Source organism: Cannabis sativa, chromosome 2, assembly GCF_029168945.1.
Source record: "Cannabis sativa cultivar Pink pepper isolate KNU-18-1 chromosome 2, ASM2916894v1, whole genome shotgun sequence".
Lineage (NCBI taxonomy): Eukaryota > Viridiplantae > Streptophyta > Magnoliopsida > Rosales > Cannabaceae > Cannabis > Cannabis sativa.
In genome coordinates this window covers 70,780,984-70,795,429 of record NC_083602.1, presented here as the reverse complement: position 1 = coordinate 70,795,429, position 14,446 = coordinate 70,780,984, and the positions used below count along the sequence as shown (strand labels likewise).

The 14,446-nt window shown below is 38.7% G+C and overlaps 1 non-coding gene and 1 pseudogene across 1 annotated transcript; one reads left to right on the top strand and one right to left on the bottom strand.

The window, feature by feature from the left end:
* Window positions 1–5,292: 5,292 nt before the first annotated feature.
* LOC133035109 (uncharacterized) lies at window positions 5,293–13,786 on the bottom strand (annotated as a pseudogene).
* Window positions 10,813–10,919, top strand: LOC115708441 (small nucleolar RNA R71). The gene has a single exon (XR_004009941.2). It is a non-coding gene; the product is annotated as a small nucleolar RNA R71 (small nucleolar RNA).
* Window positions 13,787–14,446: the final 660 nt, after the last annotated feature.

Here is a 14,446-nt window from a genome sequence, read left to right as displayed (position 1 = left end):
AAAGGACAGGTCAAAAAGAGAAATATGTGCATCAAAAAAGATCACGTATAAATATCCTAGCCCTAAAGGGCAGGTCAAAATATATACAAATGGCCCGGGGACAGGCCTTAGAAATTGTCTCCCCTTTAAATAAAAACAGCTATATAAATATTGTCTCAAAATAGCTGTATGTAAACAAATATGTATACAAAAAAAGAGATTGGGTGAAATCCTGGTTGTACTGGGTTAATCTCGAGCGGCCTAATCAATGCGCGGAGGGAGACGAGGTCCGATGCGTGCCTCCACCATGGCATCAAGCTTTTTCTTCTTCTTCCGAAATTTGGCGATCATCTCCTCAGGTTTGGGGTAGAAGGTAAGCTTGATATTCTGGTCGTTGGTAGACCAAGCCATGAAGACGCCATCGTCAAAGCGCTTAGTGCACCGGCTGCAGGAAACGGGAGAAAGAAGCTCAGCCCTTTTTGCCTTCTTTGAGGCTTGTTCCTTGAAGTCCCTGAGCTCCTTCAGCTCCGCGGCCAGAGTGGCCCTGGATTCTAAGTTTGCCTGGTGAGTTTCCTCTAAGGATCTCACCTTGGCAGCCATCTCGTCCAAGGCTTCCCTGGCCTCCCGAAGCTCCCGCCTGGCCTGTGCAGTGGCCTCGCCTTCCGCCCTCAGCTCCTCTTGGTGCCTGGCCTCCAGCCTGTCTCTCCGCAGGGCCTCCTCCCGGATCATCGCCTCCGCCTGGGCTTCCCTCCACTTAGCCTCTTCCTCATTAGCTTTGGCAGCGGCCTCCAGGCGCTCAGCAGCCTCTTGGTAAAGCCGCCTCTCAGCAGTAAGATCCTGAAGAATCTTCCTAACTTCGTCCATGTCCCCAAAATCAGACAGGTGGAAGCCATGGTTGATTATGTTCTTGGAGAGACGGCCGGCTTCAGCAGCAAGCTAAAAAACAATGCAAGTATAAGAAAGAATCTCCAAAAAAGAAAACAATAAGGGGAAAAGCAAACTACAAAATACTTACCACGGTGAGGGAGTGGCTGAGATCCTGGACTTGGTAGATGGAGTTCAAGGATGCACAAGTAGCGAACCGCTTAGGCGCACACCGGGTAAGCTGAGACGCAAACTCGCCAGTCATCTCCGCAGCAAAGGGAGCTAAAGTGGGCCCAAGGAAGCGACGGAACCAGTCCGACAGGGGGTCCAAATTTAGGTCCCACGGATTCTGGTATTCTGGGTTGTTGATGGTGTCTTGCATCTCAACCCGCAAGACCCTCCGAAGGGCTTCCACCTCAGCATACCCCCGGGAGTATTCGTCCATGGCGTAGTTGTGTTTAGCTATCCGGAGCTCCTGTCTAGCCTCATCTCCAGGAACCGGAGTCAACACAATATTGGGAGGGGCAGTATGTTCTTCCATAGGAGAGACCCCGCCATCGAGACCGTGGGCCGGAGTATCAGCTCTCTGAAGCCGCTTGGGCTCCTCATGGGCAATCATTTTGCCTTTACGTTTGCAAATCAGAGCAATTTCTTGCTCTTCTTCATTTTTTTTAGCTTCCTTAGGAAGATCCCGGAGCCCTCCTGCACCTTCTTCAACTTCCTCAGAAAAGCCCCATTGCTTTTCTTGACCTTCTCCCGGCAGCACCTCCTCGTCATCCACTAAATCAATAGTGTCTGGAGGAGCACTGGAAGAAATCTTTAAAGCGGGGGCCATCGGGGAAGAAGTAAAGGGAGGAGGAGCCTCAGGAGTGTGAACCTCGGCAAGTTCGACCATAATGGCGTCCATAGAAGCACCTGCTACAACAAAAGAAAGCAAGTGTTAGAACATCCGTGGGAAACCACCAACACAAGATATGACAAGCAAGCTAGTCCTACCCTGACTCTCTAATTCGGCCCTAGCAAAGTTCCGAATTTTGATTCTGGCAGCATCATCTCCGAGATAGCTGTCCGAAGGCCGGAACCAGCTGGATGTAATGTAAGCTGAAGGGCCTAAGGGAACGGGCTCCGGAGGACCAGAACCCATCCAGGACCGACCTAGGAAATCTCCTAAGTTTGAAAAATAAAATTCCTTCAAATGGTCTCCCCACTGGGTGGAGGGCATCCTAAACCTATAAAGACGCTCGTCGAACCCTACGGGCCTAAGACTGGCATACTCGCCAATAGAAGGAACATAATGAACTACTAAAGGAGACTTACCGCCGGCGCCGGAAGTGCTGGCACCAGGAGCCCCAGTGTTCGGCTCCTAAACCGAAGGCTGTGGCCTGAGAGCCCTTCTCTCCGCTTAGTCCCCAATATGAAGGGGCTTCCCGGCGATCGCCTGACTCCTTCTCTCCACCGGGCTCCCCACGCGAAGTGACCTCACGGAAGCCGCCTGGGCGTTAGAGTATGCCTTCTCCTAAGCCTTCCGGTAGAGATACTCCTGGTACTTCTTCTCTGTAATGGCAATGATCTCGTCCCGGAAGGTCTTCTCCGCGACCGACGCCCTCACGTTGGGACAAATAACCCGGGAAAGGTTAGAGTCCTCCACGGATTGGTGCGGAAGGATGAGTTTTGCCTTCCTGCAGTTCTCCGTTGTGACCAGGCCCCCGACGTCAAGATCAGCCCGGTCGTAAGAGGCAAAGGCATGGGCTCTCCGAAGAAAGACCTGAGTAGGTGTAGTCCGTTCATAGGGAGGAATCCTGACCCACTCAGTAAGGAGCTCCGGATGGTCCACTGCCCGGACCCGGAGGAGAAGAAAAAACGATGGCGATACTCCTTAACGCGAGTTTGCCTATTATACGGGACCACCCCTTCGTTAGCAGGATGGGCCCGAAACCCGTAAAAATCATCCTTAAGTTGTCTCCCTTCTTGGGGACGGAGACAAGTTCGTAAAAATACAATATTTCCGCCAGGCGGGGAGATCCCCATCCCCGGGCGGAATAAAAAATAAATAAGCCTGAAAGCAGGCGGTATGCTTGGGGAATAAGTTGGTATGGCGCAAGGCCGACAAAAACTAAAAAATTAACAAAATAATCTTGAAGAGGAAGCATGGCCCCAGCCATCAGATGCGTCTGGCTCCAGGCCCCGTGTTTAACGCCCAAAAGTGACTTCCACTAGCAGTGGTTGTAGTATAGATCGGGCGGTCGATTCCACAGGAAGGTGATTATGGACAAAAGCGTTAGTAGAAAAATAAAAACAAAAGGTTAATAATAAGTGATAATAGTAACCAATGATTTTGTGATTTTTAATTTGATAATAAGTATTAAAAGAAAGCAAATAGATGTGTAATCAATAGTAAAAGAGAGAAAGACTTCAAGAATCATCTATATGCTTGTTTAGCTATTTTGTACCTTTGATTCACTAAGTTGACACAAATGATGTAACATTAAAGTTCATTATATTTTGAGTATACAAGTTCTTAAAAATAAAAGAAATAATTTAATCTTATGTAGAACCTAGAAATGACATTATACATCAAGCAATAATGCAATAAAAGATTAAATATAAAACTAAACATCAATATTATTTTTACTAAATAGTAACACATAGAAAGAGCATGACTAATCCTATATATTTTTAGTAAAAATAATGACAAAGAGATAGAGATGGAGATGGAGGTGATAGTGAAGGAAATGAACATTAATATTACTTTTATTAACTTTTAGACACATAGGGAGAGCATGACTAAACCTATATATCATTTAACAAAAAGTAAATAAAAATGAACATAAAAGAAAGAAATGAGCAATACTACCATTACTATAATCACTAAATAAAAATATATAGAAAGAGCATGACTAAGTCTATATATATATTTGGTATAATAGCATAGATAGTATAGATGGAAGAAGAACATAAAAATAAAAGTGGAATATGAACTTGCATGACTCAAATAAATATTACAACAAAAAAGTGAATCAAAGATACAAAATAACCTCACTTTGCATATGGAATCATCCCTAACCTTCCAAGGAAGATTAAGCCATTATGCTAATCATTCTCCTAAAATTTCTAAAGAGAAAGGATGAGAAGAAAAGTTGAGAGAATTTTGCTATAGTTTTTCTACACTAAAAATTACACACTCCAAATTACTAAAATGAGCTCCTATTTATAGAGCCATAAAAGGACTAAAAATAAATAAATAAAAATTTGGGATTATAAAATAAATATTAAGATTAAATTTGACATTTCAAATCAAAAATAAAATTAATATTATTTTTGTTATCATTGTGATTTTGACTTCTAATCTTTGGATGAAGGTTGAGTGTGGAAGAGGAAAATAGGGTTGATGATGACCTAGACTTATCATCATTGCATCACATGCTTTGGAAGAGACAAAATTGATGATGAGCTTCATGGGCTAGGCTTAACCTTTTTGGGTTGGGTTGCTTTGGACTTCAACAAAAATGCCATTTTTTTCTTCATTTCTTTTCAACTTTGCTCCTTCCTCTTTCTTTCAACAAAAATACACTTTAATTCCTACAAGAAAGACATAAATTGAATCAAAATCAAATATTTTCATTTATAAAATATATTACAATAATTTCATGAAAATATCAATTAAAACTCAATTTATTTTATCATTTAAAATAAATAAAAGTGTATTTTTAACCACTAATCACAACCCCCAACTAGCTTATTGCTAGTCCCTAGCAATTCAAGCGGAGAAAAAAAATAATCGAATTGAATAAACAAGTCAAATCACGCAAAAATATCCAAGCATTTTCAAAATATTAGTAGAGAGTTAAAGATTGCTATCAGTGTTATTTCAGTTGTAACAACAGAGTTGTGTGTGTGTGCACCAAACTGTATTTATTTTATTTCAAGTCTTAACACAAATAGTATCGAAAAATCTCAAAAGTGTAAAGGTCTCAACTCCAATTTTTTTCACGGGTATTGAAAGTATTTATATTGGAAGGGTGACACTCTTTGGAGTTGGAAATGTAACAATTAACGCACAAATGAGAGAGGATAAACTTTTTAGGATAAGCAATTTGAACAAATATTGATCACAAGATAGACATATCAAACTAATAGAATTCAAATGACAAACAACCTTTGGGATTTACATGAAAAACTCACAAAATAAAGAGCCAACTAACTAACTAATAAATAAAGAAATATAATAACAATTTTTTTTTTCTTTAGAGAGACATGTGATGCTTCTTTTTTTTTTTTTTAATTAAAATAAACTAACGTGATTTTTTTTTTTAGATATGGAAAGAATGGAGGTAAATAGAAATAAAATGATATTACTTTTGCTATTTTTATTTTTTCTATTTTCTTTTCTCAAAAAAAAAAAAAAAAGATGGAGACTACTTGAAAATCAAAATAAAATGATGTTGCTCTTGTTCTTTTTTTTTTTTTCATTATATATATTTTTTTGATGATTTTTTTTTTTTTTTACTTTTTTTTTTCTTCTTCTTCTTTTTTTTTTTTTTGACAAGAGACAACATATAAAAATAAAGATATAAAGAAATATAATAAAGTTACAAAGAAATAAACACAAAGGCTCTTTTGACAATAAATTAATCCCTCTAGTAAATGTCATGTTTGAAATTCCAAAAGTTTAACTTTACCAACTCAAATGATCAATGAAAGTTCAAAAAGTTATTTTCTCAACTCTCACAACTCACAAAAAATGAAAAACTTTACACTCAAAATTTTTCTTAACTATATATGTTTACAACTATTTTACCACATGTTTGGAAAGTGCACAAAAGAACTCTGAAAATCACAACTTGGTAACAAAATATAGCAAATATTGACTCAAACTGTAATTTTACTATCATGCTTGGATAATTTTGAAAAAATTTGACTTAAAAAATTCAACAAGACAATTATAATTCTCTAAATGAACGCTCACCAGAGCTCACCACCCCCAACTCAAAATTAGACAGTGTCCTCAATGTCACAAAAAATATGAAATGAAAATAATAGGGAAAAGAGTACACCTGATCGACGATAATATGCACGGGGTGAGAGTGGAGATAACCTGATAACAGTAACCCAAAACAAACATAGAAAATACAAAAATACAAAAACACAAAACAAAAATAAAAATCAAATAAAATACTATAATATATAGATAGGGAAAATAAACATTTCAGAATGTATAATCTGGGTCCTCAAGAAGGACCTCTTCAACAAGGCTCACACTCTCAATGTAATGTTTCAGTCTCTGGCCATTGACTCGAAAAATTCTCCCATCGGTTGGGTCCTTAACTTCAACAGAACCGTTGGGGAATACTTGTTTAACCACATATGGACCAGTCCACCTCGATCTCAACTTACCGGGGTGGAGATGCAAACGAGAATCGTACAAATGTACTTTTTGATTCGGCTCAAAATGTTTTCTTAGGATCTGTTTATCGTGAGCAACTTTCAGCTTTGCTTTGTAGATCCTAGAATTATCGTAAGCATCATTTCTCAACTCCTCAATTTCAGACAATTGAAGTTTTCGGTTCATACCTGCCGCACTTAGATCGAAGTTCAGGGCCTTAATAGCCCAATAAGCTTTGTGCTCAAGTTCGACAGGTAAATGACATGCTTTCCCATAGACAAGCCGATAGGGAGACATCCCAAGAGGGGACTTGTAAGCAGTGCGATATGCCCAAAGTGCATCTTGAAGACGTGTTGACCAATCTTTGCGGTCGGGATTTACCGTCTTTTTCAAGAATGTTTTTGATCTCCCTATTAGCTAGCTCAGCTTGACCATTGGTTTGTGGATGATAGGCATTGGCAACTTTGTGAAGTACACCGTACTTTCGCATAAGAGCCTCAAAAGATCGGTTGCAAAAATGAGTGCCTTGATCACTAATGATAGCGCGAGGGGTACCAAACCTCGATAACACATTTTCTTTTAAGAATTTCACAACAGTCGCGTTATCATTATTTCGACTAGGTACTGCCTCGACCCATTTTGAAACATAATCCACAGCAAGAAGGATGTAAAGGTAACCAAAAGAAGGTGGAAATGGTCACATAAAGTCTATCCCCCAACAATCAAATACTTCAATGACAAGAATTGGGTTCAAGGGCATCATGTGCCGACGGGACAAGGAGCCTAACTTTTGGCACCTTACACAAGAGCGACAAAAATCATTGGTGTCTTTGAACAAAGTGGGCCAGTAAAGACCGCATTGTAAGATTTTTGCAGCGGTTTTCTTCACAGAAAAGTGACCACCACAAGCATCATTGTGGCAAAAATTTAGCACACTAGACACCTCATCATCGGGAATGCATTTTCGCATAATCTGGTCGGGACAATACTTGAATAAGTATGGATCATCCCAAAAGAAATTTCGCACCTCGACCAAGAATTTGCGTTTGTCTTGTGAACTCCACTCAGAAGGGAGCTCACCAGTTACTAAGTAGTTAACAATGTGCGCATACCACGGTAACTTAGTAACAACGAATAATTGTTCATCGGGGAAATCATCATGAATAGGTGGGCCATCAGCGGGATCACTAAATTCAAGTCGGGACAAGTGATCCGCGACTACATTTTCAACACCTTTCTTATCTTTGATTGTTATGTCAAATTCTTGCAAGAGAAGGATCCACCTTATTAAGTGTGCCTTAGCATCCTTTTTGGAAAGGAGGTACTTAAGGGCAGAGTGATCGGTGAAGATCGTAATAGGTGATCCAATCAGGTAAGCTAGAAATTTGTCAAGAGCAAAGACAACGGCAAGCAACTCTTTTTCAGTTGTGGAATAGTTCATTTGAGCACTATTAAGAGTTCTACTTGCATAGTAGACAACAAAAGGTTTCCCCTCCCTTCGTTGTCCAAGAACAGCTCCAACAGCAAAATTACTGGCATCACACATGATTTCAAAAGGAAGACTCCAATCGGGTGATTGAATAATGGGAGCAGAAGTGAGTGAATTCACAAGTGTTTGGAAGGACTCCTCACACTTTGGGGTCCACTCAAAAGTAGCATCTTTGGCTAGGAGGTTGCATAATGGACGAGAAATCATTGAAAAATTCTTTATGAACCTCCTATAAAAACCAGCATGGCCAAGAAATGACCGAATGTCTTTGACAGTCTTAGGGGTAGGAAGTTTAGAGATGAGGGCAATTTTAGATTGATCAACCTCAATCCCTTTTTCAGAAACAATGTGGCCTAAGACAATTCCAGAAGATACCATAAAATGACACTTTTCCCAATTAAGCACAAGACCTTTCTCGATGCAACGTTTTAAAACAGCCCCAAGATTGAGAAGGCATGCGTCAAAAGATTTTCCAAAGACGGTTAAGTCATCCATATAAACTTCCATGGTGTTTTCAATCATGTCACTGAAAATACTCATCATGCATCTTTGGAAAGTAGCTGGTGCATTACACAGTCCAAATGGCATACGCCGGAAAGCATATGTTCCAAAAGGACAAGTGAAAGTGGTCTTCTCTTGGTCCTCTAATGCAATCTCAATTTGATAGTAACCTGAATAACCATCGAGAAAGCAGTAGAAAGGATGACCAGCTACGCGCTCAAGAATTTGATCAATGAATGGGAGTGGAAAATGATCTTTACGGGAGGCGGCATTCAATTTTCGATAATCAATGCACATGCGCCAACCCGTCACAGTTTTGGTGGGAACAAGGGCCCCTTTTTCATTTTGGACAACAGTAACACCTGATTTCTTAGGTACTACCTGAACTGGACTGACCCATTTGCTATCGGCCACCGGGTAAATGATAGCAGCATCAAGAAGTTTTAACACTTCATTTTTCACCACTTCTTTCATTGGTGGGTTCAGTCTTCTTTGAGGGTCCCTTCGTGGGATAGCTTCTTCTTCTAGATTAATTCGGTGGGTGCAAATTCGAGGGCTAATACCTTTGATATCAGCAAACGTCCAACCTATCGCAAGTTTGTATTTTTGCAGTAGCTCGAGTAACTGCAATTCTTGAGAAAGTTGAAGGTCGGACGAGATGATAACTGGAAAGGTTTGGCCATCTCCCAGAAAAACATGTTTCAAACCCTTTGGAAGTTGGTTCAGTTGAACATTGGGAGGTTCTTCGGCAGAAGCTTTTAGCGTTTCCCTCTCACGAGGTAATGCTTCAAAGTGTGGCTTCCAAAATTTCTTCCCTCTGTTTTGTGTGTCCAATTGATCAACGGTAGCAAGAGCGGACTCAACAAAACTGGGATTTTCATTTTCAAGGCGTGAGAGGAGTTCATCAAGATTAACGAAATTTCTTTGCAATTGAATCTCTTCAGAAACAAGATTGTCAATCATGAATGTTTGATGACATTCTTCATCCTCTTGAAGTTGTTTCCCAATGTGAAAAATGTTGACCTCAAGTGTCATATTTCCAAATGATATTTTCATTAGACCATTACGACAATTGATCAAAGCATTTGCAGTGGCAAGGAATGGTCTTCCAAGGATGATGGGAATTTTGGATTCCATGTTGACCACAGATTGAGTATCCAGAACAAGGAAGTCCACGGGATAATAGAATTTCTCAATTTGAACAAGAACATCCTCAACGATACCCCGAGGCTTTTTGATAGAGCGGTCAGCAAGCTGCAGCACAACAGATGTTGGCTTCATTTCTCCAAGACCAAGTTGCGAGTACACAGAGTAAGGCATGAGATTCACACTCGCGCCAAGGTCAAGCAAAGCTTGGCTGACTTCATGAGTCCCAATTTGGCATGAAATGGTGGGACAACCAGGATCTTTGTATTTTGGCGGTGTCTTTTGTTCGATCACCGCACTCACTTGTTCAGTCAAGAAAGCAGTCTTCTTGACATGGTGCTTTCTCTTAGCAGTGCACAAGTCCTTGATGATTTTGGCATAAGCTGGCACTTGTTTTATGATATGAAGCAAAGGAAGATTAATCTTCACTTGTGTCAAGTGCTCAAGGAGTTCAGCTCGGTTTTCAGGAATTTTCCCAACAGGTTTAAGAGCCTGGGGAAATGGTACTTTTGCTTGAGCATTTATCGGTGCACTGTCAGGGGAAACTTTTGAATTTGAAGTAGTGGTTTTGATGGATGGATCTTCCAAAGCTTTACCACTTCTTGTTGTGATGGCGTTAACCCCTTTAACGATGGGATCATTAGAGGTGGAGGTTTCAGCCATATGTTGCCCTTGTGCATTGAATTGAGGTTGGGAAGGAAGTCTGCCTTTCTCAGAAATAGCTAAGGATGTGTTCAATTTTGAAAATTGACTTTTTATTTCTTGGACATCTTCCTTTAATTGGCGATTGATTTTCGTTTGTTCCTCAATGAATGCATGAATGGTATTTTCAAGGGAGTTTCCTTGTTGTTGAGCATGGTATTGAGGTGCATGATATGCCTTTGGAGGTTGAGCTTGATTCTCATTTCTCCATTGTCCTCCAGACGTTTGACCTTGGTTGGAATTATCTCTCCAACTGAAATTCGGGTGGTTTCTCCAACCAGGGTTGTACGCATGGGAGAATGGCTTGTTATATTGCCCTAAGGCATTGCATTGCTCCTCATGAACCCCCTTCATTTCTTTGTAAACTAAGCAGTCCTTAGCTAAATGGTCATTTTCTCCACAAACGAAACAAGGTTCGAGTGGTCTAGTTTGTGCTTGGGCAACCATGTGCCCTTTTTGGCCATCTTTAGTCGTAAGGATTTCAATTTGCTTTTTTAAAGCTTCGACTTGGGCCTTTAAGCTATCCTCTTCCCGAAGTTGGTAAATCCCAGCTGGTCGATTTCTGTTGGTGCTTTCAGCAGCACTTGGACCAGTCCATGTGTGAGATTTTTCAGCAAGCTCAATGAGAAACTCAAGAGCTTCTTCGGGTTCCTTTTGAAGGAACTCACCGTTGCACATCATTTCTACGAACTGGCGCTCACGACTTGTGAGGCCTTCATAGAAGTAGCTGACGATGCGCCAACTCTCGTACCCGTGGTGTGGACACTGACTTAAGAGATCTTTAAATCTCTCCCAGACTTGATAGAACGTTTCATTGTCTTTTTGGGAAAATGTTGAGATTTGTCTTTTCAAACTGTTGGTCTTATGGACAGGGAAATATTTAACAAAAAATGTTTTGGTCATTTCTTCCCATGTTCCGATAGACTTAGATCTCAAAGAATACAACCAACTTTTAGCTTTATCCTTCAAGGAGAAGGGAAAAAACTTTAAGCGTGCAGCATCATTGATGGTTGCTCGGTCATAAAAAGTGTCAACAACTTCCTCAAACTCCCTAATATGCACGTATGGATTTTCATTTTCTATTCCATGAAAAGTTGGCAAAAGTTGAATAATGCCGGGTTTGACACCAAGACTTGGCATATTAGGAGGAAATATGAAGCATGATGGTATGGAAGTTTGGGTGGGGTGAAGGTAATCATTAAGTGTTCTCTGTTGTATTTCATTATTATTATTCATTGCGAAAGGATTACCGATTATCGTGTGAATGGGAGAAGGAGTAGTGGATGGATTGGACGAAGTTTCACTAGAAGTGGTTTCGTCAGAAGAAGAGTTACTCATCCACTCTTGTTTGCTTTTTTTTTTTTAAATATATTTAATTTTTTTGTTCAACTTGTTCCCAGGTTACTTTGGAGGTTTTTAGAATGGTCCTTCACAACTTACTAGAACTCCCCGGGGTTACCAGGTAAGTGTGAAGGGTTCACTAACCTTTTCGACCAAAGACCTTTCTAAGCAAAAATGAGTTGCTTATTTTTGATAAAACAAGGTTGTTTTTGTTATAGTAAATAGCACAAAAATGTAATATTACAATGATTAACACAAAAATGTTCCCAGGCCAATTGGAAAGGTTGCCAAGGTACCGCTTCGTCCCAACCTTGCCTAGACAGAACCGAGGTTCCCAGGTAAGGTGGAGGGTACACTAACACAAACCTTATTTAAAAACCAATCTTTCTAGACAGAACAATCTTGGTTTGTGTCATATACAATATTACACCGTTGTACCAAATACTAAGCGTTTTATGAAGAAGTTTTTATAACTTACTTTTTTTTTTTTTGTATTTTATGATTTTTTAGAGGACTTAAATGCTATGAGTACTAAGAAAAAGACAAATAAAACACTAATGAAAAAAAAGAAACAATAACTAAAAGATAGTATAAACAATCACACTAAACAAAAATTAAAGTAAAAAAATAAAAAAATAATAAATAAATAAATAAATAAAGGGAATAGACTTTTTTTTTTTTCAAGAAATCATTTCTGATAAGGAAGATCGGATAAAACCGCAACCTTAGAGCATACTTTGAATTCTTGGTAAATTTTTTTTTTTTTTACAAATATTTACACAGCATAAGACAATATTCACAAGAAAATAAAATGTAACAAAAAAAAAGTTACTAACCTCTTGATTGTAGATTTCACTAGCTTTCGAAAAATTACCTCCCCGGCAACAGCGCCAAAATTTGTTTAACGCCCAAATGTGACTTCCACTAGCGGTGGTTGTAGTATAGATCGGGCGGTCGATTCCACAGGAAGGTGATTATGGACAAAAGCGTTAGTAGAAAAATAAAAACAAAAGGTTAATAATAAGTGATAATAGTAACCAATGATTTTGTGATTTTTAATTTGATAATAAGTATTAAAAGAAAGCAAATAGATGTGTAATCAATAGTAAAAGAGAGAAAGGCTTCAAGAATCATCCATATGCTTGTTTAGCTATTTTGTACCTTTGATTCACTAAGTTGACACAAATGATGTAACATTAAAGTTCATTATATTTTGAGTATACAAGTTCTTAAAAATAAAAGAAATAATTTAATCTTATGTAGAACCTAGAAATGACATTATACATCAAGCAATAATGCAATAAAAGATTAAATATAAAACTAAACATCAATATTATTTTTACTAAATAGTAACACATAGAAAGAGCATGACTAATCCTATATATTTTTAGTAAAAATAATGACAAAGAGATAGAGATGGAGATGGAGGTGATAGTGAAGGAAATGAACATTAATATTACTTTTATTAACTTTTAGACACATAGGGAGAGCATGACTAAACCTATATATCATTTAACAAAAAGTAAATAAAAATGAACATAAAAGATAGAAATGAGCAATACTACCATTACTATAATCACTAAATAAAAATATATAGAAAGAGCATGACTAAGTCTATATATATATTTGGTATAATAGCATAGATAGTATAGATGGAAGAAGAACATAAAAATAAAAGTGGAATATGAACTTGCATTACTCAAATAAACATTACAACAAAAAAGTGAATCAAAGATACAAAATAACCTCACTTTGCATATGGAATCATCCCTAACCTTCCAAGGAAGATTAAGCCATTATGCTAATCATTCTCCTAAAATTTCTAAAGAGAAAAGATGAGAAGAAAAGTTGAGAGAATTTTGCTATAGTTTTTCTACACTAAAAATTACACACTCCAAATTACTAAAATGAGCTCCTATTTATAGAGCCATAAAAGGACTAAAAATAAATAAATAAAAATTTGGGATTATAAAATAAATATTAAGATTAAATTTGACATTTCAAATCAAAAATAAAATTAATATTATTTTTGTTATCATTGTGATTTTGACTTCTACTCTTTGGATGAAGGTTGAGTGTGGAAGAGGAAAATAGGGTTGATGATGACCTAGACTTATCATCATTGCATCACATGCTTTGGAAGAGACAAAATTGATGATGAGCTTCATGGGCTAGGCTTAACCTTTTTGGGTTGGGTTGCTTTGGACTTCAACAAAAATGCCATTTTTTTCTTCATTTCTTTTCAACTTTGCTCCTTCCTCTTTCTTTCAATAAAAATACACTTTAATTCCTACAAGAAAGACATAAATTGAATCAAAATCAAATATTTTCATTTATAAAATATATTACAATAATTTCATGAAAATATCAATTAAAACTCAATTTATTTTATCATTTAAAATAAATAAAAGTGTATTTGTAACCACTAATCACCCCGAAGCCCCCGTAATTGTGATTGGGCGTCTCCGCGTCGCGAGGTGGCCGATGGTAGGTCCCTGATGTGGAAGGCTTGATTCCAGCTACCTCCACGATGTTCTCCAAATGATGGGGACAGGTCAGAGTGGAGTGAAGCTCGGCCGCCTCCCATTCGGTCGCCCGAGACTGGTACCCCTCCTGGGCAACAGGACCCAGGGAGACCTCCTCAAGGGTAGCCAGGCGCTTACCGCTTTTCTTCGATGATTTTGAGCCAGAAGCAGATATTTTTCGATTCTGTAAAAAGAGTAAGATTCCAGCAGTTAGGCCCCATACCAAACCCTAAATCAAGAAAAAGGGAATGGGGGTCCCCTAACCGCTGGAAAGAGGCCCCCTCCGGACATATGTCATACAGGAAACCCTAGGAGGATTCCCTGGACAAGAGTCGGGTGCAATTAATTCACAGAAGATGGCCTTACACGCTAAAGAAAATAGAAAGAAAAAAGTTTGTCCTATGCCCTAAGCAACCATTATACGAAGAACGTATGGTCTTCTACAAAAAATAACAACAGAGGCGTGACAACAGTAATCAGCAGTAAACTCAAACCGATTATATGAAGGTTTAAACA